General features: G+C 46.6%; 1 protein-coding gene across 2 annotated transcripts in view; it reads left to right on the forward strand.

Annotated features, from left to right (window-relative positions):
• Positions 1-24,292, forward strand: part of PLS3 (plastin 3) — a 54,122-nt gene that overhangs the window by 7,027 nt on the left and 22,803 nt on the right. Inside the window, exon 1 of one of the 2 annotated variants that reach the window (XM_075513012.1) lies at positions 13,294-13,375. The exons of the other annotated variant lie outside the window; for it this stretch is intronic. The gene's annotated coding sequence lies outside the window, so the exon portion shown is untranslated. Of the gene's footprint in view, positions 1-13,293; positions 13,376-24,292 lie in introns of those variants that run through there. 2 annotated transcript variants of the gene reach the window in all.

Here is a 24,292-nt window from a genome sequence, read left to right on the forward strand (position 1 = left end):
AAGGAAGAAGTGATGTTGGCCATGAATATATTACCTAGTGTTAAGAGGCGTTCAGCATCCAGTCTTGCTGCTATGCTTATAAAATCTAGGTTGAACTTCACAGTGTTGCTTAGGTGTTGGCTTTTTTCCTAAGAAATCCATGACTGAAATTATAGCAGTGCTTGAGGTTCATCGTTGCTGGTCCTCCACTTAGCCCAGTGTACCGTCTCTTCTGTTCTGCCCTTTTTGCATTCTGCCAAGAGAAGTAATTGCAGACTTCTGTAGTGGGGTTAATAATCCAGCCCTGGTCAGGTGAAGAAGGAGCTCTAGAGAGGCTGATGCCTATGTGAGTGTTTCACAGTTTATGGATGGATGGATGTTAAAGGGATATCTGAAGACCGTGAGAGAAGCTGTATGTACCCTCTTATAGACCAGTGACCTGTGTACTGCAAGGAAGGTGAGGTTAATGTGGCAAAGTAAATGGCTCTGTTGAGTTGGCTTGAATGCCAAGTTGAGACAGTGCCTGTAACAAATAAAACCTAGTGGCATGTTTACGTAGGAAGTCTGTGTGATCTTGGGCTCATTTAGGTGCTGAGAGCATACAAAATATTTCTGCTTTTAGTGGGTTGGGTGCCTGTTGGCCATAAATGCTAAATAAGCAAAACTTCTCTTATTTTCTAATCCTCAGGTCACTTTGGTGGCTCTGCTTTGTCTTTTTTGTGGTCCCAACATCAAAAGAACAAGGTGTCCCAACAGCTGTTGTATTGGTGTCTGAGATAGGAAACCTTCTTTTATAGGATCCTGGTGGTATGTCCATGGCTGGTGACCATTCTCCTGCCTCGTTCTCCCAAGGGTCTCACTGCTGTGCAAGGAGCCACAGGTTGGCTCTTCCTCCTGTACAAAATATACTGGGGCTGTACTCAGCCCATGTTATAAACGATACTTTATAAACTGCTGTAGGAAATGGAAAATGAAGTAATTCTGATTTGTGGTCTTTTAGAGCCCTGCTCTTTAGACCAAAATACACAGGATAAGTCTGGCCCTTCCCTCTATTCACTTTTCATAGCCTCTTTTGTTTTTAATTTATATATCTTTTTATTCTAAATTCCTCCCATCCCCAAAATAGAACAGACATCAGCTTGCAAGCAAAGGTTGCCAGACATTGGTCTTGTGGATTGTAGTGGCTTTTTGGCCTGGTTGGAGACTGAGCCCCACCCTACGTAGGCTTGGATTAAAAATAGCCTTTCTTTTCAGCAGGCTGAAAACTGTACACAACACGTTCACATCTTGGTTTCTGGGGCACTGGCAGCCACGGGAAGCCCTTCAGCTGTAAAATACCTCAGAAAATCTGTTTGCTGCTAATGGATCCAGAAGTGCTAAGGTGACTGGTGTCAGGGAGGTGTACAGCCAAGTGTCTGACTGCCAGCCATGTAGTTATCATAGATATTGAGTAAAGTTTTAGCCATGCTTCTTGCAGGACCTGAAAGAGTTGAAAACTGTAGACCACAGGCTCTGTAGTTCAGCGGCCTGGAAGTTCAGCCCCCTGGTCCATCCTTGTTAGTGGAGAGAGTTGGCTGGATGGGATGAAGAAATGAATGGGTCCCATATCGCTGAGCCTCGGGGCAGGAAGCAGTCAAGGCCTTTTTTGATTCCTTAAATGCCTAGCTTGGCTTAGGCAGTTGTTAAGAAAATACTGGCAGAAGTGCTTATCTTCATTACCCGTGATAGTAACGTCTTGGAGCGATAGCAAGGTGTCTCATGGGTGGCAGGAGGACCCTGAGGCTCTGCTCTCTGGGGGGAGCGTTTGGGGATGGAATGGGTTCCTGGATGGGGAGGTGCTTTCACAGAGGAAGGTCCAGCAGACTCACAGGTCATTAGCTCTAGGAAGGAAGAATTAGCTCTGGCCAGCTGAAAATGAAGGCGAGTGCTTCCTACAACAGCCAGGTAGCAGAGCAGTATGAGCTTGGCAGGGAGTTGGGTGAGAAAGGGCGTATGTCCTGTTTCAATGGCTGGAGGCCACGCATTCAAGGGAAGATAGCAATCCTGGCCTAAAAACACAGCCTTTTATCTTCTTGCTTTCATGTTGGCCAGTGTTTTGATGCCCGGCAAAAGGAACAGCAACATTTTGGGGCTGCACTAGGCATCAGGGGGCCCGTTTAAGTATGTCCCAGCTCAAGTGCTGCAGGGAGAAGTATGAGGGCCAGGAGACTGCTGCTGCCGCACAGCCTCTGGCTCAGTCCTGTCTATCCAGACCTGAGCTGCACACTCCTCCCTCTTCTTATAAACAGAAAAAAAAACATTAAGGGCAAGAGGTTGACCAGTATCTGGTGTGGTGATCTCATTCCTCCACTGCCTGTTGGAAAAGCCAAGCCTCAAACCCAAGACTTCTCAGGCAAGTCTGAGTGGTTGGCCATGGGATAGCAGAAGGGAAGAGTCGAGTGTCTCCTTGCTCTGGGCATCTGTTCTCTAACTCGTGAACTTCCACTGTTGACTTCTTGCATTGTTTAATTTGTTTTCCACTGCCCTTGGCCATGCTTGTGTGAGGCAGCAAGTTGTTTTACAGGGTGGTAGCAAATGGCAGCTACTCACAGGCTTCTGCCCCCTCTGTGGGGGAAGGCAGCATGCAGCTCATCCGGGATGTGGAAGCAGGCGGTGCTGCCTAGCAATTGAAGCCTGCAGCTTAGCCATAAGCCTCTACGGTTGTTTATGGCTGGGTGGGAATAAATGAGCGGAGGAGGGCAGGGAGATTCTGCCCATTGCCTGTTTCCACGACTGTTTGACTAGCATGCTCTATGGGCCTGGAATGGTTTACATGACCTTGTTGATCAAACATCTCTCTGAAATGCCTTTTTCTCTTCAATTTTTGTAGACTCTGCCTTGGCCTGTTCTGTTTTTGGTTCTTCTAGACTAGACTGTAAAAAACCCCTTAAAATGTGAAATATTGTCTCTCTTGTAAAACCTTTGTAAACAGTCATGAAACTGGCTGTGGAAGGACACTAGAAGGATTTTGTTTCTCCCAAAGCCTAGGGACAGAGCCTTCAGCCTCTGTCTAACTCAGTTGCATGTTTTTACTTCAGCTGCGAGTCAAGGGGCTATTTGTTCATATATCAAATTCTTAAAGTGGAAAAACTGACTCCTGCAGTTATGTCTTTACTACAGACTTTTTTTGCTAGAGGAAACTGAATTTTTCTTGAAAAAAATGCTAGCTAGGCTGCTTTTTAAAATTGTATAAATACAGGAACTTAAGGTGATGTGAACTGTTGCCCACTGCAGGGTCAGGTCAAAACAAGGAAAAACCTGCAAAACGCCAATTTGGGACAAAGCATAAAGAAGAAAATCTGATACTCTGGGAGTTGAGACAGGCTGAATAACATCAGAAGTGCTGCTGTCCTGTGTCAGTGTTTCCAATATCAGGTGTTGAACGAGGCTGTGGTTCGGAGAGATGCTGTGTTTTGCAGGAGGTGTCAGTGACCACTGGTGCAGTAGCCAGAGAGGGCTCGCCTTTGCCATGCAGTAGGTAATCCTGCCCCTGACCTGGGTCCCATTAGTGCAGATCCTGCCGGAGTTTTGTTTGCTAGAACTGCTTCTGTTGCCTTGGCTCCAGATGATGGGGAGACTGTCTTGCTAGGGAAAAAAAGAAAGAATTAATTGCAGAACTCTAGGGACATCCTCTTGGGTTTCTACTGAAATTGTTGTGTCTCATTGAGGTGGTGGGAAATGAAGGTTAAGAAAAATCCCCTTTGTTCTCCCTCACTTTTTTTTTTGAAGATTGACATATGAAAAGTATTTTGATACTAGAAGGAAAACAGGAAGGCATGTGATTCTGCACTCAATTTGTATATATGGGACTGATTTTTTTGCCAATATGTTAGGGATTAAATTAGGGCTCTCCAGAGCTGAATGCACAAGATGTTTAAAATGGAGGTTGAAGACCTTTGATAACAGAAGCTTGTACCCTCTCTGGATTAGATGGAAGGTGATGTGCGGTGGGCTGTTACTGAAACAAGGTTGCACGGTCAGCTGTGTGCAATTTATGTGTTCTTCCCTGCCTGTTGTGTCAGAGTCTGAAAACTATAGCTAAAGTTCTGCTTTTCTATATGCTCTTTCCCTCGAAGTGTCTTTGCAGCTTGTCATCACAGGAGCTGACTGGGCGAGCAAGGTGTGTTCCTGCTTCTGCATGCTGGAAGTGCCATGTAACACTCGGCATTGTTAGTGCCAGAAATAGTGGCTACGAGTGATGCCCTTTGTGTCAACACAGAGTGGTGAGATGAGTGTTTTTGTTTCATGAGAGCATCGCACCTCTGATGTACCCATTAGCTTCCAACGGGAACTGGAGACGAACATTTTGGGTTACCATATTCGTAGCAATGTGTGTGTGTCTTCCTAAATTTGATCAGGTTTTGGTTTTTTAATGTTTGTATTGGTCTTTGCCCCAGTGATGTTGCTAGTGTATGTGGTCCTGTCTCAGCCCTAGCCACAGAAGCCCATGGTGCCAGGACTTCTGCTCGATGGGCTGTGCTCAAAATAATAGAGGAGGGGGACTGCTGATCTGCTTCTCCCGCTGTCTCTCCAATGCTACAAGGTAGAAGAGTGTCTTGCTCTACTTTCACAAACAGTAGGACTGAACTTGCTGCCTTTGACTCTGCCCTGCTGGGAAGGATGGAGATGGTGGATGAGGTCCCATGTGTTTTCACAGTTGCTGTCCCTGTCTTTCTGGGAGGGCTCAGCACAGCCCCTCCTGGCAGGCGAAACTGCTGGGCGAGCACCAAAGTTCTCAGTGTGTCCAGAACAGCGCTAACCAAGTGGAAACTTGAATTCAAGCTACCCAGCCCTGTAACTGGCATTCATATTTTGTGAAGCGGTGCTTCAGCTGGGTCGCTTGCTAACCAGTGTCTGAAAGATCATAAATCTCGGGGCCTTGTTTATGCTGCCATCGCAATCTTGTGCTCCTTCCTGCTAATCGGCCGGGAGGGGTCTGTGGAGTGTTGTTTGGGTTTGGAGCAGGGCTGAGGTTTTGAGATTCCAGGGTGCTGAGTCTCGTCCCAGGGACAGTCTTGGAAGCTCTCCTACTGTGGAGCCTCTGCAGCAGGATGCTGATGAGCAGGCTGATTTTCCAGCCTGTCGCTGTTTTCTTTGGGTTAAAACAGGGTTTGCCTTCTACTATAACTCCTGAGCAGCTGCAGTGGTATATACATATATATATTCCACTACAAATCTTGTAGTTAAACACTTCCTTGACCCAGCATAGAACAAGGTGCTTGTCTCCAGCTGGTCACAGAAATAAAGGAAGTGAGTTCCAAAGCAATATTGCAATTATCTTTTTCTTCCTGAATTCTGCACAAAATGTTTTGCCTCCAAGAATGGATTGTGAGGACTTTATTTTAGGGAATACATAGGGTGCTTGTAAGTGTATGTAAAGTTATCCTGTTATGATTGGTATCGTGCAGACAAACAGGGAGAAGGTTGGCCCCTGCTTTTAAGAACTGTTTCTGAGATAGCAACACTTTGAAGGAGGTCAATAGAGAACAAATGGAAATACATTTACAAACGTGTTCATGTTTCTCAGTGCATAAGTAATAAGCAAATTTCTGAATCCTCACTTAGGTAGAATTCACCTTTCCATAAGAAGAGAGGGGAAACTGGGCCTGCTGAAAACTGAAAATATTTTGAATAAGTGGCCTTAATGTCTGACCTAAACTTTAGCCTGTTCCTTTCTGCACTGTTTGGTTGAGGTTGGGACTAAGCTTTCCTTGGAGACACGGATGGGAGGTTCCAGTGCAATCCTGCCCCTGCCCTTCTGTTGCCCACCCCTTTGTAATGTTCTTGTTGATCTAATTTCCAGCTGGGCTCTTGCCACTGTTTTATATAAACCAAATGCTCAAGCAAAGGCAGCAAAGTCAGACTTCTTGTTGAAAACTTGAAAAACTTATGTTGCTTCTGCCCAGCTAAGAAGCTCCTGGAAGTTACTGTAGCTCTCCTGGACGGATGGTTATGGCAGCGTCCAGCCTACTTTAGTTAGATCCATTGCTAGTGGTAAGATCTTTTATGCCTGCCTCCCCCTTCTCTAAGGGGTATATACCTTTTTTCTGTGTTATATGGGGTTGTTTTAGTCTGTCCCTTTGCTCCCTGTCTTCTGAAGTTCTATATAAAGAGGTCTTGGGAAGCCATGAAATGGAGTAAGATTCTGCCCTGTACTAATGGTCTTGAAACTCCCTGTTATGCAAGAGTCTTTACAATCGGTACCGGTCAATAATTCACTTTAGCAATTAAGGCTTTGTGGATTGGGTTGATATCAACTTGGCACATAGCAAGGTATTGCACTTTGTTTTAGTGCATTGCCCTTTGACGTGTAACTCTCGTAGCTAATATTCTTGATCAGCATGTGGACCTCTTTGGTATAATCCATGTTGTACCTTGTGGTGTTATTGCTCCCAGCTATAGATCTTCCCCTCCTACCTGAGCTGCAAAGTTGCTTTGTGCCTTCCATCAGATAGCATGCCTTACTTAGTCTTGGCTTTATGTAGGATCTGTAGATGCGTGTGGGTTTTTGTTTTGTTTGGTTTTTGTTTTCCAATTTGGAAGGATGAGGTGTTTTTTTTAACCCTAAGTCATAAAGCATTAAACCCAGCAGCAGCAACAGACTTGAGAGTATAAGAAATCTGCAATCAAAGCAAAGACTGGCTTCACAGCATAGAGATCAGTCTGCTACTAGTAGCTGTTTTTTATGGGCTGGAAAATGTGAGACAGCTTACTAATTAACAGTGTAATGAGCTGTATGGTGAAGATTGCACTCTAGGGACAGAAGGCTATGGGTGACAACTTGCAGTGTATGTGTGAGTGGTAATCCAGATCTACCTTGCCTTTCCACGTATCTGAAAAGAGTGCAGTAGTCGTGGGAGCCCCTGAAGTTAGCCTCTCCAGCAGGTCCATCCTACAGAAGACTTTCTGTTGGTGTCTAAGGCAAAAGGAACAGTTAGGGGGGAAGCCAACAATGCAAGCATGAGCTAAATACCAGGAAAAGCTTCAAAGTCCCTTGAGATGAGATTCTGGACTAGTTCAACACAGCTGAATTTGTAGGCCCATTTTGCACAACACTGAGACGCGTGCCAAAATCTTCTACATAGAGCATCTGGCAGGATGTCCGGATGAGATACCAGTGACTCCTTAAAGATCGTCTTAGGCTGGGCTGGGCATATGGGCTGCTGCCCAGGTTGGTCTGTGACTGTACCAGCTTTGCCTTGACTCCCCAGCACTGAAACCTTTCTGATAGTGGGAGGTCACCCACAGATGAGTTGTGTGGGACTGAAGAGCCACCCAGTGGCAGTCTCCCACAGCCTCCCCACTAGCCAGGAGCGGTTTGCAGCAGACTGGTCTGAACAGTGGTCAACAGTTGGCTAAATGTCTATTTGCTGGTTGGAGCAGGCTGTGACTGCAGTGGTATAACCTCCTCTTGCATATAGGTGGAAGATATTAAGCAGCCTCTGACCTCTGGTTCTGCATAATTGCCAGTCTTGCTACAGTCCATGGATTTATTTTTCAAGCCACATCCTTTTTGCTGTTGTAATCTTATTTTGAAGATTACACCCAATTTTATTAGTAATCTAATAGGCTGCTTCTGTAGGCAAGTCACTGGTGATGCTTGGCATTAGAGATAGCTCTTGTTTGCTGTTGACTTTTTAAATCAAAATGAGGTACAGTGCTTGGCTTTGGTAATGGTATTTATGTTCTAGTATTTGGAAAGTGAGTCTTCTCAGGGGAAAAGTCTGGCTCAAGTAGCTGAAAACTTTGCAGAGCTGTTGCTGCTGCTCAGGCTGGAGAGTATTTATCATTGACAGAAAGTGAAAATGCTTATGATGGACTTGTATGAAAATATGAACCTCTTATGAACAAATCTGTACTCCTGTCGTGTATTGTGGTAAAATCTGCAGTTAAGATTGGTTTTTGGTGTCTCTTAAAACTTTCTTTTTTCTGCATGTCAGAAGACCTTAGTACAAAGAACTACATTCCTATTAAATTGCAGCTTTTGCAAATTAACCTGAAGTTTATTGCATGAGGATGCAGTCCACATGAATGCTTTATACTTCTCAATTGTAAATGTGTCTAAACTGGATGTTGCCAGAAAATGGATCAGAACAGCTTCCCTGTTCAGAAATCTTGGGCAAACAGTCGCTTTTGTTCTGCAATAGTGCAATTCTACTATAAAGCACTATTTCCTTGAGTAGTGACTTAAGGTGGATAGTCATCTAGAGTATCTTCTCCAAGTGAGCAGAGGATTGCCTAAGCCATGTCAAGGACTAGCTTGGGAGATGGACAGACCTGGCAGCAGAGGAGAAAGATGGAAAACTATGTTTGTGCCTGCAAGACCCTTCTACCAGACCTAGTGCCACCCTTTTTCCAGTGGCCTGGTCTATGGTCTGGCTGAGCTGGTCTAACTGGGGTACCGTGCAAGGGTGGTCCCTCTCTGCTCTGCCCCTCCTTCCCTGTGCTGATGTCCATTTGATCCCACAGCGAGCTGGGATGGGGGGACCAAAATGCTGAGGAGGAGGAGAGGGACAGGGTGGCCTTTGGATGGCAGCCTGCAGTGATGATATCTGCCCTACTTGGGTGCAGTTTTACTGTGTGTCCAGGTCAGCTCCTCTTTGCATGCTTGGGTCTTCATCAGCCTTCACCTCATGCTGTTGTAATCACCCAAAGAAAAGTGTCGTCTTTGGGGCCTGATAGGTGCCAGGTGCACTTCATGGTGGGTTAGGTGGAGCTGCAAAACTGGCTTAAAAACATTCTCCACTCCAAGTTCCTTCCAGTGGCCTCTGTTTTGGCTCAAAGAAGACATAGCAGAAAGGATGGGAAAGTGTCTCAGAACTAGTGGTGCCCTGCTCGGGCCCGAGACCTGCGTGCAGGACTGACCAGAGCAAACCCCAATGGTACCGCAAACCCCTGCAGCATTTTCGGTGCTGGCTTCTGCCCTGGGAAGTGCAGCAGATCTGGCAACTGCTTTTCCAGTGAAAGTGCAGAAAGGGTTCCCAGGTCATCTTTAGTTTCTTTCTCTCTTTTAAAAAAAAAAAAAACCCCACCCAACCCTGGACTCCCCATTGACCGTGATCTCAAGGGAATAACTTGTTCATTTTTTTTTTTCCATGTATCCCCTCTCCACGCCCACCTTTTGTGTCTTTCAAATTTAATAAAGTGGGTGACTCAGTACTAAATATAAGGCCTGCTTCCGGCATCATCTGCCTGTGGCTCATTTCCTGGAGCTGACATCAGTGGAGCCTCTGATTTCCTTATGAAATAGCGAGACATGAGATATCCTTTGCATGGTGTTCTGGGCATACTTGCTGACTTCTTTGGTGACTGCATGGCTCCCTGCTCTAAGCTGTGAATAACTAGTCAGTTAATTACTAAGCTGAGTGCTGTTGGAGCACAGGGTAAATCGAGCGAGTCCTCAGATCTGTTTTGCACTGCAAAATTGTACTCTAGTTTGCAAGCATTTTTTAAAATAAAGACTAACTTTCAGTCTCTACTGCATATGCAAGTTTTTTTTATTAAATAAGCATGAACCTGACTAATGTCTTACTTTCTTCCTGGTGACAGGCTTGCTGAAAGAGCAGCTGAGGAAGCTTTTAGGAGGGAAATCTAGCAAAGATGGATCTTTTTTCTTTAAAAAGACTGATAAATTGAGGAGTTAAGGTTAAATGCTTGCTCCTCAGTTGTCAAATCCTTCCATAGCTGTTTACATTGATGGAATGTGCTCTGCAGCTGGTCGCACCTGAAGGTGAAGGCAAGAAGTGTGTAAAACCTCAATTTGTATTAAAAAGCACAGGGGAGAGTGCTTCTATCCATCTGTGCATAATTTCATTAAAAATCCTTATCTTTAAAAGAGAATGTAGACAGAACTGGAGGAGGGGAGCATCTGGCACATGGTAAATGGTGACTGATCCCAGTCCAAAATGGGATGGTGGCTGGCAACTCATCTTTGCTCTCTAAAGCCCTGGCTCATAAAGTGTGGTGCTTTCTTTCTGATGGAGTAGACTATTTAGGTTACCTCAGCTGGTTACTCTTTTGGCCCTGTCCTCTCTCTCTTTTTTGAGCAGGGGGTATGCTCCTGAAAATACTTGATATGCAGCACCAGAGCAGGCAGGGCCAGGCAGAGGCAGGAGGCTGGGCCACCTTTGCTGCTCCTGGAGGCCCACCGAAGTCCACTGGTGCTCTGCTGGCTCTAGGATCTCCTGGGACTGGTGTGGCCCAGCCCTCTGGCCATGGGGGTTTCTCTAGCATGGGGATGCTGGAGGGGGCCAGCATGCCCTACACCCCCTTGGCTGGATGACAGTGGAGCTGGCTATATCCCAGCAAACAGCTTTTTTAGGCAAGAGCTAGAGGTGCCTGCAGGCAAAACCCTTCCCAAAAATCAGTAGGGCTGGTGTAGCATGCCCAGGGACTTGTGCATCGCCATGGGTTTCATTAGTTGTCTTGTACAGCTTCCAATATTAGCATGGCATCTCTTGGCATTGCTAACTAGGAGTGGAAAAGACTACTTCTGGAGTGGGCAGGAAAGCCTGGTGTCCAGGAGCAGGTGGTTGTCCTCTGCTGGGTGGTGGGACTCACTGGGGACAGCAGTGGGGCTGCACAGCCCGCTGTAGCCGAAGGCCAGTGCATTGGATGTGCCCCCTTCCTCCCCCAGAGCTTTGCCAGAGGGTCTATTCTTGAGGGCTACTGGTGAGAGGAGGGGGACAAGGTGACTCCTGGATTTACCCTCTCTGCTCCCTCGTCGCCTGGAAGGCAGCGGCTGCTACTCCCACAGGCGTTGTTGAGTAACCTCTGGAGGACAAATACGTATTAGTGGTCTCCCAGCGAAACTTGGCAGCTGGAGCTGGGGAGGAGATACATCCTTGTGCAATGATGTGCTGGAGGGATCCTGTCGATGCCACAGGTCTTCCTTGTGCATAAACCTGGGTCCTGATGCTCCATGCAGGGGAGCGGACACGTCACCTGAGCAGAGTAACTTCTGAGCACTTCTGGCATCTTGTGCTTCCCTAAAAGGCTTTCTTAAAGAGGGAGGAAGAGGAAAACACACTGTTATACTGGCTCGACTGTAAAACTTCCTATTTTGGAAGAGTGTGGGGAGCGGTGTGTGACCAGCCGTGCTCGAGGAAGTGGGCTGGGAGTGCCCGGGGAGCTGTGTGTCCACTGCCTGCCATCACCACACCCTGGCGTGGTGAGTCTTGGGGCATGATGTGGAGATGAGTGGTGCTGGCACTGCCGAAGTGCTATTTTAGGTTTGAGTGTAATTGCAGGTTGGACCGACAGGACTGGATGTGAAGTATTTGGAGAGCAGAGTGCTCTTAAAGCTGTGGAAAAACTGGCTATTGCTGATCCTTTGCAAATGTGGAAGATAGGTATTTCACGAGTACTGTGTGTGTGTCAGTTAAACTTCTCCTCACGGTGGAGCCACTGAGGGTCTGTGCTGACTGACGACAGTGGGTAGCAATGCCCCTTCCCTTCCTGGCAGAGGGAATGGTAATGGCTGTTAGCCCTGTAGGATGCATTATGCTCACCTGGAAAAAGAAAAGTGAGTAAGCAGAGGCTTGAAGACCCATGGGCTGGTGGCTTTTAGGTATCTGCCTCTGCAGTGTGAATCTGCCACCTGCACACCTGCAGGTGCTGCTTTTCTATCCCAGCAACACAGATGCCAGAGACAAGGAGAGGAGGTTGTTTTTTTTTCCCTCCCAAAAGCAGACATTGCTCCTGCAACAGCTCTGCCATTGACAGAAGTTACAACTTAGTTTGGGAGCTGGGATTTGGCACGTTCTCCCCAGGACCTGTTAAGCCCCAAAGCCTCAGCACTTCCTAAACCTTACAAGATGAATGTATGCTGTGGAATGTACTCACACATGGAGCAAAAAGTGGAGGGACTAAACTTCCTGAAATAAGTTTCTTCCATTTTCTTGCATGTTTTCCCCAAGACTTTGCGGGCTGAACACAGTCACTGGTTTGGATCAGAGCAGCCAGAGGGGCTCCTTGCACTCAGGGGCTGATGCGATGCTGAAGCTGGTTGCTGATGCAAGTTGGAGCAGAGTCAAAGTTGCCCTCCCCTAAGTCCTGTCTGATGCACAGGCAACCTGATCTTGGAGTGCAAAAGTCTTTTTCAAGCCAACTTCTTTCCTTTTAAGTTGCAGCTGCAATTCTAGGCATAAAACCCTCTATTTTGGTTCCCGTTATATTTACTATCCTGAGGAAGCTGGCAGGTTGTGGGTTTGGGGTTGGGTTTTTTTGTTTTGGTTTTTTTAATACCTCTTCTGAAAACTTTACAGCTGGAAGCTAAATTTTCAGGTGATACCCAAGAGATGGGACCAGGCGATGACTTGCTTTCCTGGCTGACGTAATTTTTAAAAAGAAACAAACCGATGACCCTATTGGTGAAGTATTTTTAATTTTTCGAATGGTCATGGGTTCTTCAAATTCTTCACTAATTCAAGTATTGTGTTTATGAGTAAGTGACATCCTTTCCTTTTAGCTATGGGGAGGGCTCAAACTTTATGGACTTAACAGGAATAGAAATTTCTGAAATGTGATTATAGTTTGGAAATCCCACTTAACCTTTTTGGTGATTGATTCTGCTCCTGTGCAGTGCATCAGCAACAACATAGTACATGTTTCTGTTGCTTGTGTCTCCCTGGTTGGTGCAGATGTCTGTCTGTGTTTCCTCTAGAGCAGACAGGTATTAATTGTTGAGGTAATGCAATGTATTACAATATGGACCAGCTCTGAACTCTGTATTTACCACCCATTCAGACTTTTTTTTTTTTAGCAGCTGTGGGGTGAAATAGCAGGCAGCGTCTTCCTTCAGTGCGGACTGAGGCCGAATAGGTCTGGATCCTCATTGCTCTGTTCATGAGCTTCTGGTGGTTTTAAAGGCATCTGCAAAATAAGTACATAAAACAAAAGACAAGCTCCATGTCGCTGTTTGGCTGGACAAGCCGAGAGCTAGCAATGCAAAATGCATTTAATTTAAAACATTAAAAGTAAAAGGTTTTTTTAGTTTAAATTAAAAAAAAAAAAACAAACAAGTAGTTTGCTCACCTAAAAGCTTTCTATCTTACTGCCTCCTGTTCCCAAGTGCCAAGCAATAAAAGCACAAACGCTAGCTGTTGGGCGAGGATCCCCCCATCCCTGCTCCCTATGTACGTGACGCTTCGAGCCGCCCGTCCCTCAGCCTTTCTAATGCCTCTTCTTGCGACACGACCGCATCCCGTCCGTGGCTCTCGGGAAGCGACCTCCCACTTGCTGGGCGGGGACGGGGGAGGAATGCTGGCTGTCCAGATCCGTGCTGTGGGCGTGGGAGACGCTTCAGCGCTCGGGCCGGGCGAGGGAGCGGTTTGCCTTCCCCGAGAGAGGAGGACAGGTAAGGGTGTCTCCTGCTGCGGGCTCCTGTTGGGATGCTGCTGCTGCTGCTCAGGGTTCTGGCTGGCTGCGTGGATGCGAGCACGTGCCAGAGGCTGCCCTGCAAGGACTTGTTTTGCTTTTATTTTCTCTGCAAAATGTCTAGCGATTCCTAATGCTGTAGTAGATGGCAAAGGGAAATAGCTCCAGGCAGAATGAAAAGAGTAATTTCAGGTTTTAATGCGTTTTAAATTTGGAATTTATCTGTGCACCTGACTGAGCAGCACATGCAAACAGAGTAGCAGCAAGTGCTGTGACTGACTTTGCATCACCGAGTATTTAATTTTTCAACTGCAATTTTTCAAGGACTGAGGGTGTGCCTTCCTAGAAGTCTCAGTCTAGGGCGCATCTTTCCCAGTCTCGGTCTGCAGCAGGCTTTTAAAAAGCAGAACTGCTTAAACTTGCATGTTAGAAGTGTTAAATATTTAAACGTGTGCCTTGCAGAAAGTGTGAGGAGCTCTCTGTACTTTTGGGAAATGGCTGTAGGCTGCTGGCTGTGGTGGCTACCTAACTTTTTGGGGTCTTTCACCTGGAGTGGCTGGGCTCTGATTGTTACTTTTCTGTTCCGGTGGGAATGGCATTGGCATCACAGCCTGGCAGGAGTTTGTTTCCAAACTGAGGAGTTTATCTTGTTTGCCATATTTTCTGGTGAAGGCTGGCTATGCTTGATGCTGGAAGCCAGTGCAGACCCTCTCCAAATGCTTTAGCAGTCACTACTGACTAACACACTTGCACACCAAGTACTTTTAAGTATTTGACTGAAATGCTGAATTTTTTGTACTGAAAAACTTAGACTTAACATGTCTGAAAACCTGTAAAACACATCTAGTGTAGCTTCTTCATGTCCTGATTTTGTTTATACTGAATGTGTTGCTCTGAGGTTTTGCTTAGTTGTATTTTACTCTTACCCTGCATTTATTCTGGAAAACATCTGGCTGTAAAGAGTGATTTCCACAGCTGGAGGACTCTCACACCCTCCTGAAATTCGGAGTAGTGATGAGGTGGTGTGCTGTTTACAGTGCATGCATTTCTTTAACCATTACATCTGTCCTAGGGGTATCAGGCACTGGCTGAGCTGCTGAACTGAGGGAGGAGGAGGAGGCAAAGCAGCTTGAAGGGACCCAATGAGAAGTTAGTGCTCAGCTCTAGGGGTGCTGGATGCATCTTGGAGATCCTGCCTGGCCTTGAAACCTGCTAATTAGGGTGCATTTTGCAGAAATTATCAATGCTTGTCCAAAAGCCAAGAGTCATGGAGTCGATCTTGCCTGATCCTGGACTGGCGACTGCTACCTTTTGCTCCCATTGCTCCTCCCCGTAGTAAGTTAAATTATAGAGAAGTGTGGGGAACACCCTGCTGTCAGAGTAAACGTGATTTCACTCTCATGGCAGCTTCCTGGGAGGCAAAGACAGCAGCTCTTCTAGCTGTTTCACATTAATCTTTGAGATTAATGTTTCTGCTTTTGTTAAGGGTAGACAAGATCTGTACCATCTTCTCTAGGGAAAATAAGTGTTGAATCTACAGGGTTTTTTCTACTTCCAAAAGCCACTAGGACTTTTGCAGGACTTTTTGCTAGGACTATGTAGCGACACTGATTTTTTGCAGTCTAGTGTTGCTTTCTTGCTCTAAATCAAATTATTTTGACTTCTTTCCCATTTTCCCAAATGCTTTCTAAACAAGATTACACGCAGCAGGGGAAGGATGGAAAAAGGTTTTTCTTCTTTTATCAGTAGCTCTTTCTAGTAAGAGATCAGTTACTGAAATTCCTCATTTTTAAGAGGCTTTTGAAACATAATTCCAATGCTTAGAGTATGGTTTTTAGTTTCTAGTGTTTTGTTTCTTATTTAAGAAAACATTCATTGACATACTTCTCTGAATGTTTATCATTGGGGCAGCAGTCGCCAGACTGCTGGGATTTCAGCCCTGGCTGTACCATTTCAGGACAGGTCTGTTTATCTTCAAACTGATAAAACAGTCTGCAAAATTGCTCGACTGCAGCTGTACCTTCTAAACGGTTGCATAAAACCCACCCTCCCAAAATTAATTGCTGAAACTCCCTATTGTCCAGCTTGTCAGAGATCGGCACTGTCATGCTGGGTGTTTGGCTTGCAGGAGCTTGTTTGCTGACATTGAATAAGCAGTGACTGTACTGTGATTTAATTTAGGGATCAGGTTGATTCCCCTGCCTGGGCAGGAGAGAAGTTTAAGAGGCTGAGTAACGCTTCTTGCTTTATCATGGCATATTGAATATCAGTTGCTTTACCTGCCAAGCAAAGGTGCTACCTGAGAGCGGAGGCTGGAGGTGCCGGGAGGATGGAGATGGGTCCGGGCTGTGTGGCCTCAACTCCCTTCAGCCTTTGAAGGGCTTTACCCAGCTGCTGGGGGCCAGGGCACAGGCTGTGGTCTGCAGCTCACCCTCGTAAGGAACTGGGCTCCTTTTGGGCTGAATATTTGGAAATCGAGAGATGCATGCTTAAAGCATGTTGAGGGTAACCTGCAGGTCTCAGCAAGCAGGTCCCAATCGCTTCTGGGGAAGGAAATTAGCAGTGATTCAGCCTTGTGATCCTCACCCCTCCTCGCTTATGCAGGCGGGGAACCCGTTGGCTTTCCTACCATTGCTCTGAGAGTCCCATCATAAAATGAGGGATGCCTTATGCTGAGTTTTGTGATGGGAGGTAAGAGTTAGGTCCTTTCTTGAAGTCATTTATGGTTAAGATACAGAATAAGCAGAAGGAAGTGTTTAATGCTGCTCTTTATTTGGGGGACTATGCAAGAATAAGAATTACTATCAACATAAGAATTTCCTGAGAGGCTAGCATGATTTTTCTGTGCCTGAGCCAGGAATTTAAATTAAGCCTTCTGAGTCTCAGTCCATTAGCTGACATCTGACTGCCACCCCCCCTCTCTTTTACCTTCTTGCATTTCGGTTTAAATTATCTCTGAATGTTATTTGCTTTTGCAAGTTCCAGGCAGGATGAGAGTGCAGCTCTTCCTTTCCTGAGATGTCTTGAAAGGATCACCTGTTTCATGTTGTTCTAACTAGTTAATGGGGAATATTGCTGTTCTGTTTCCACTGATGTGAACAAACTATTGAAAATCAAAAGTGAGTTAGACCAATCTAGCAGGTTATGATCTCAAATGTCCTCTAATCCTGGAGTAGTTGCTCTGCTAAAACTAGAAGTGTGCCAAAATGCAACGTTTAGGAGAAATATTTGGCAAAGAGGCTTTTAAGGACTGATTCATTGGTGCCTTGAGCAGTATTTTATCTGGTTTTTCCTGTGCCCTGCGGATTAGAACTACTCTGTAGGTACATGTAAGAGAGTTGGAGCAGTGGGCAGTCGGTATGCCGTAGCTGCAAGTCTGCAGTGGATGGGGGTGTGTGAGTGCAGCTGCAAGGTCTAGCAGGCAGCTGCTCTCCTCCTTGAAAGTCAGCACTGCCCCTGCTTTGACCATCCATCCAATCCACTCCGCCTTGGTCTTCCATGTCAGAAGTCTTCAGAGAAGAGTGTAGGTCTGCAGAAAGCTTTCTGTGCTTCTCTCTTCCATTTGAGTCCCAAACCAGTTTTACGTTTCTGTTGGTTCAGCCTCCTCGTAGTAAACGCTGGGTCGTGAGAGTAAGCAAGCATCCATCTACTCTACTCCAGGATTGCATGTCACCCCTTAATGTGCATCAGAGGCAGCTCTGGCTCATAGTGCTGGATGGGGATGTATTGGGGGGGGGGGGACTGCACTGAGGTCTGGGGGAGCTTTTTTCCCCTCCCATATGCAGCTGCAGTGGAGGCATTTGTGTTACTCTGACTTCTGCTCCCCTCCAGCCTTTGGGCAATTGGATATCACGTGGCCGAGCATCCTCAGCTGCTTGCTATCTTTCTGTTTTCTGCATCTGTGAGACAGAGGGATTTGTGTACTCAAATGCCTACAAATTTCTGTGTCATATCCCCAGCTTTCAGTATTCTGGATGCTGCCCTGAAGGACATAGCTTTCCTGGGCTTTTAGCAAGGGGCTGATTCCTGTTTGATGCTGTGAGGGGGTTTGAAGCTGATTTTGGGTTTTCTGTGGGTACTGACTACAGCTTGGTTCTGGGTCAGGGTGCTGATACATGCTGACCGTTATCTGGGCCTGGCTGCACCCCAAAAAGCCTCCTTGGCTGTGCAGGGGGGTCAGAGGCATGTGAATTGGCTGATGGGTCAGCAGTTGTTTTTAATAAGGATTTAAGGTGATCAAAGCTAGTGAATCTGGTTCTGTCTTGAAGGGAGAGAAAACACTTTGACCAGCATGCAAAAAGTGAAGGATCGGGTTGTGCAGGCTGTCCATGGATGTTGGGGCAGTGGTTAAAGTCTAAGTGGAAGGCATAGGAAAACTGGTTTGCTGCGGTTGTTCCCATACCTTTGGAGTAACCCTGCCTCTGTGCAGCCCAGATCCCTGCTGGGCATCTACCCAAACGCTGCTCATAAAAATCTCTGGCATTGTTCTACCCAGGTCTAGCTAGGAGAAACTGAGTTTTTAACCTGGACCTGTTGGAGGAAAGTGTGTGTCCAGAGGTGAATACCCCATAGAAACATGCCTCCAAATCCGGAGAGAGCCACTGGCAAGCCAAGTGCAGTGACTGACTCCAGCATGTCTCTGCTTCTGATGGATTTGACAGATTTTTTCCCCTGTAGCAGCAGTGAGTTGTGTAACAATGGGAGCAAAGTCTCACAGTCTGCTCCCAGGTGAAAATAAGTGTAGCAGGGAGCCTGTCTCTCCCAGCATGACAGTTTCGGGGATTTGAAAGAACATAAAGCAAAACCTGCTAATGGAACTTTTGCTGATGTAGAGATGCTTCAAAAACAGCAGCTGGAGGTAATCTCTATATGGGATTGGGAAGAAGTGAGCTGTAAGGTGCCTGTGCAGTGGGAATTGCTATATGCAGTCCTGTGTCCTTTCCCTGTGATGCAGCAAGTGGCTGTATAACAGCTGGTGGGCTACACAACCAACATGGACGAGTCAAAGCGTGTACTCTGTGTGTACTGGATGTACTGTGTATAAAGTCAGTAGCTTGAGGAAGCTGGAGAATTGGGAGGTGGGAGGTAGTCAATTCAAACAGCAAGATAAGCTTAAAGAAATTATCTATTAAAATTGAATTCGTGTGTAGTTGGTCCTTGGCCTGTTGAGGTGAGTTGTTTAGTGCTGTGCATGGACGAGGAAAACTGGATTAATACTGAAATAAAGGTGGATTTGGGTGATTGCTTTCCAGGCGTTACAGCCCAGTGCTGTTCAATAGTTAAAGTATTGCAGACCTTGAGAGCAGAGCTGTAGTTTCATCAGTGTTGAGCCTGACGCGCACGGAGCTGGGAAAGCTTGGTTGAAGGGAAGAGCCACAGGTGAGAGATGCAGCTACTTGGCCAAGTCTGGCACTGCAAAGAAATTCGTGCTCAAAGCTTTGCGTGCCCCTTACCCCCTGAGGTAGGGGAAACAGCTGAGTTGATAGGAACACCTCTGTGTTTTGCGTGCATGAGTGCTGCATTCATGCAAAGAGCAGCAGCAAAGTAGTTTCTGGGGGACAGTGGTTTGTAGCAGCGTCATGCTGTTGGCAAGGTGTTAGACACCGCAGCGGTGCAGTCTCTGCGGATGGGGTAGCATCTCCTAATCACTGCTGTTACCAGGATGACACCTATCGCCATGTGGACAGACGAAAGCATGGCAAAGGTCTGGTTTCAGCCTGTGCCTCTGACTGGTGACTGTCAGAAAATTGCCAAACAAAAGTTTATGTGCTTTCAGCAGCCTGGTGTGTGCTAATAACCACGTGTAACGACTGGGTGTTGTCTTGGAGCAATTTGATGAACAAAACACACAAACTGATTATGAGCAGGAGAGGATGGAGTGCGTGATAGGCTTTCATTTACAGGCCATCAATCCCTAAACTTCCCTGTCTCCTGCCAAAGTGGCTGTAAGTATTTATCTTGGAGGACTCATCAGACTAAGTCTGTGCACTGAAAGCTTTCACTTCCTCCTGTTGCTGTCAAGTTTGAAGATGTCTGTAAAACCCCAAAGGCTTTGCTTGGACTGGACCAGAAAGAGGAGCCAGCAGAGCTGCTGGGTGTGCCTGGCAATGGGATGTGTGTGTGTGTGGGTATATGTGCCCTCTCCTGCCTGCAAGCATTTCCAAATGCAGCGTGAGCCTAGGGCTGGCCGGTGCCTGTGGAGGAGGGTTCCTGCAGTGTCGGGAGATCCCTGCAGCATCCTCTGCAATCCCGATCACCTGGGAAGGGATGCAAAGAAAACTCAGGCTTTCAGCCCTCGCCAGTAACTCGCTTCCCTCGCTGCTTTTCCCTGAGCAGAGTGGCTGGCCCTGTGGAGGGGGTCTGCGTGGCAGTGGGGGAGAGGAGAGGCCCTTGCAGCTGAGGGCTAGAAAGGACTTTGTGGTGACCAAGATTCATGCATCTTGCAAAAGGAGCTGGGGGGGAGGGGGTGATTGGGGCAAGGGAAGCAGGGGAGCGTGGACAGCCACCCCATTCTCTGATGTGGCTCTTGGCAGAGCCCAGCCCTACCTGCAAAACAGGGAGGAAGAGGAGGATGGGGTGAGCCACAGGAAGCCTGGGGGCTGGATCCTACATCAGCTGAATCACCAGGATTCCCTCCAAATTAGCTCCAAATTAACGAGGTGGCTGTGTCCGTGTGGTGTGCTGCAAGCCCAGGGGCTCTGGCACTTGCCATGGTTTGCGGGAGGACTGAGTGCCTGGTTGTCCGGCTCATTATTCCTAAAGCAAGACTGATATGTGCTGGGTTAGTGGTCAGAGGCATGTGGGTTTTGAAATATTTTTAATTGGCTAATGCTGACTGACTTGCCTTCTCATGTCTGGAGCCTTTGTCATGAAAAAGCAGCAAAACCACAGGTTCCTCTGAAAAGGCTAATATGTATGAGGTGAGTCACTGCTTCAGACTAGGCCTAGCTTGCTCTTTTTTTTTTTTTTTTAATCGGATGGAAAAAGGACATATTAATACCTTTTTGTTGACACTTTAATGTGTCTCTGTGTTTGCCTGTTTGAGTAAACAAATTGATGCTGTTAATCAGTCAGTTGTAGAGATATTAAAACAGGGTGGGTCTGGGAGGGACAGAGCAGCTCGGTTTTCAAACTAACGTGGAGCTGCTAAGAAAGCAAATTCTTCCATTTGGATCAGCAGCAAATTCCAGCTCTGTTTCTGTTGGAAGTGTTCAAGTGGCTGTCAGGAAGTATTTGGTTGCCATGTGCTTTCAAAATTGAATTAATCCTCCAGCTTTCAAGAAGATGTGCAGATGCCTGAATGCTCCTCCCCACCCCCATTTTCCACCGATCCTCTGTGCAGGATGCAGCTCCCAGAGCTTCCCCTGTTGGGGAAAAGTCTTGGGGACTTTTTATCTGGGCTTGAGTGTTTTTAAGTTGTAGCCTGAACAGTTAATCCACCCAAATGTCCTGGTTAGCTTCTGGCACTTGTGCTGGAAGAGCTGAGCGCCGCAGCAGAGGCGTCCCTCCAGTGACAGTCCTCACTGCAATGGCGTGTCTCCAGGTGGCTTACAGCTGTTAAAACACGCGGGCTGGGGCAGCTTTATTTGACCTGCCCGTATTGCAGTTCTGTCTGGAGAGCAAATAAACTAACCCCGATTCAGTGACTGCAATGTGTTTAGAAGCTATAAAACTTGTTTGCACAGAAACTTTATACAGCCCCTCTCTAGGAAGGGAGTTGATATTCAGCAGCTCTGATCTGCAGCACAAAGTGAAGTCTTCAGAGGACAGAAACGGGCTGCACTGTCTGCCAGCCGCTCTTTTCTGTGAAGCTGCTCTTGTGCATCTCTGTTATGCAGCTGCCTTTGCTTTCCTTCTGTGGGGTGAGAGATGAAGGCAGGAGCAAAAGGGATCTGGAGCAAGAATTGCTTCCTTATACACTGTTTATGTGTGCATTGACCAATGGGCCATCTGTCACCAGGCTGTAAAATGGGTGTGGGATCACTTCTCTCTCCTCTTTTCTCCTCGTTCTCTCTTCCTCCCTCTAAAATGGGTCTTTAAATGTGAGTTTCTCTCTGGCTGTCATTGCATGCCCTGACAGAGACTTTGCTCATGGTGGAAGTGACTGTGACGTGGTGAGGCGTGAGCAGTGCAGTGCTGCGTCCCCACAGGGCTTCGAGTGAGGCAGCTGATGTGTGATCCCTATGCCAGTATGATAAAAGGGCTTTTTATGTCTGTGAAGACAAAGCCTCTTGTTTAAAAATGCAACTGAATGAAAAACATGATTCTGAATGCCCTAGACTCAGCTATTAAAAACAAACAAACCCCCCCCCACACAACAAAAAACTGAAAAGCTCCCTTGCTCCCCAGCCCAGTGTGCCAATGTTGGTGTAACACCTCTCCATTGCAAAAAAACTCTGTAAAATTACTTTGGGAGCTTAGCAGTCCTTGTCAACTTGTAACTTTGTGGCCCACTAACCTTTTCATATACTGTTTTGTTATATCATAACATACTTTCCCCTTCCCAGACAGCTATAACAAGGTCAGGTGTCTGCTTTTTCTCTGTTGGTTCAAATTCTCCTTCTTTCCTCTCAAGCAGAGAAACTGAGAAGGAAGAAGCGATATGAAACTGAGAGGTAAACCTGTTTTACAGACTTAGACTGAGCTGAGCAGCATAGGGGCTGGAAGGGAATTTTTTTTTTTAAGTGAAGACCCACAGAAACAACTGCAGGGCATATCCAGAGTGTGATATTTCCCTGATAAAAGTCAAACAGAGCAGCTTTTTTCAAAAGCGCTCGGCTTACGGTGGTGTTTGCTGCTTGTTTTGGTGTTAAAGATGTTGCAGATAGTCAGCAGCAAATTCCAATGAAGTGGTTAGATAATGATACTTTTGGAAATCACTTTTTAAGGGAAATCCTCATGGTTTGAAAATGAATTGGTGCAAATGAGGATTAGGAAGAAGGCAGAACTTGTAAAGGAGGGTTGGCTGAATTTTTAGTCTAGCAGCTCCGCCTCTCCTGCCTGGCAGCTCATGCCACCTGCCTGCCTGCGTAGCCAAAATTGTCTCCATTCCTGATAGTGTTCCCGAAGTGTTTCTGCCAGTTGTGAAATCCACCACCTGTAGCTTGCTCAGAGCTGACTTTCTTGCTGAGCAACTCCTTTATCCCCTGGGAATAACAGCCAGGTTTTGGTGGCACTGAGGCTCGGGCTGCTGGGGCACCTGTGGGGCTGCTTCAGGAACGAGGGTAGGTCCCAGAATGGCAGAGTGAGCATCCAGCAAGACGGGCAGCGCTGCACACAGCATTCCTGCATCTTGCAAGGACCTGCATGGTAGCATTTCCTTGGTCAACTAGTCTAAATTGTAATCTGTTAAACAGTATAAAAAAAATTACTATGGTGCTTTTTTTTTTTTTTTGTCAGTCTGATGCAGCTTTGCTGCAATTCCTCCCCCTGCCCCATTCTTGCAGTACGAGCCCAATGATGAAGTTGGCTGTCTTGCTGGTGGTGGCTTTTACTGACTGTTAAACATCTTGTCGTGTCCACTGGCAGCTCTGCAGATGCTGGGAGGTGGGGTCTGATGTGCTTTCCTTCATGTCTCTGCAGTGATGCAACTTCTTGTTGACTTTCTCTGCTGCTAGCACCTGTCTGAACTGCTTTCCCAGGCTGCCACACCTGCCCATCGCTCTCATCTCTGACGACGACGTAGTTCTTTCCAGACTGAGTGAAGTGTTACAGAAAATGAGTATTTACAGCTACAGGCAAACTTGTGTTCTTAAGCTAACAAGTGCTTGTGAAGGCAGCTGGGATCCTCAGACAAAAGAGGCTTGCTAATCAGAGCACAGGCATTTGTGAAACTGAGCTTCTTGTCACTTGAGCAGCGAGCCAGCCTGTTCAGGATCCTGCCTGCTGACAGTCTGTAAACCTGAATTCACCCCTCATCCTTTTGCTTACAGAGGAGGAGGCAGCTGTGTCTGTTCCCATAGGCAGAGGAGGAACCTTTTTATTCTCAACTTACAGTGACTGTAGCTAACAAAGTGGGAGCTGGAAAATCTTGGGATGCAAATCTCATTTGAAGTCACGCTGAGCCTGCCCAGATCCCCATTTTTAAAGACCCTGAGCTAGAGCTAGCATGTGTGCTAGAATGTGCTTATTGGTCCCTACCTTTTTGTTCATGCACAGGGATTGCCCTATTTGCATTGCTCCATCAATCACTGATCTCTCTTGGTCGTATTGGCCAAAGTGCCAACAGGGCATCTGATGCTGCCGTCACGAATGTCGTAGGAAGGGGATGCAGGCAGGTCACTGGCCTTTTCCCATCCTTATGGTGATACCTCCTGTCCAGGCTGGCCAGGTGGCACCTAATTAGTGCTTGGAAAGGAGGATTATAGCAGATGGGTGTAGGAACTGTATGCTTCATTCTCTCTGTTTCTTAAACACCAAGCAGATCTGATAAAAGCGGAGTTTCTGCGTACTCAGGGTTTGAGCGTGGCTGATGCCTGCTGTTCTGCTCTTGCTTGCAGTGTTCCTGTCGTGCCTTGCTCAGGAGGGTGGAGGGGGTCAGTGGCAGTGCAAACAGTTGCTTACATGGTTTATTGAGAGACTGACTCTGGGGAAATAAGCAGGTGTTTATTCAATCAGTTTTCTTGTAGAAAAGCAGACTATTTCCTTTTTGCAAACAATATCAGGTATACTAAAAAAGACCTTTTTCAGGTGCAAAAAGACCTTTTTCAGGTGCTGTTCAGAATCTTTATTACTTGGGTTTGGTAGCTGTGTGGTCTCAGGGGGACAGACAGGCAGGCAGAGCATTCAGTATCTCCTGCATTAATATTTTAACTCTGGATTCTGACTTTGTTCAAAGTTGTGGAAAATCCTTGGAGATAGGAGCTTTCCTGACCTACAGAATACACAGGTAGCAGGT

The sequence above is a fragment of the Mycteria americana genome, chromosome 10 (assembly GCF_035582795.1).
Source record: "Mycteria americana isolate JAX WOST 10 ecotype Jacksonville Zoo and Gardens chromosome 10, USCA_MyAme_1.0, whole genome shotgun sequence".
Classification (NCBI taxonomy): domain Eukaryota; kingdom Metazoa; phylum Chordata; class Aves; order Ciconiiformes; family Ciconiidae; genus Mycteria; species Mycteria americana.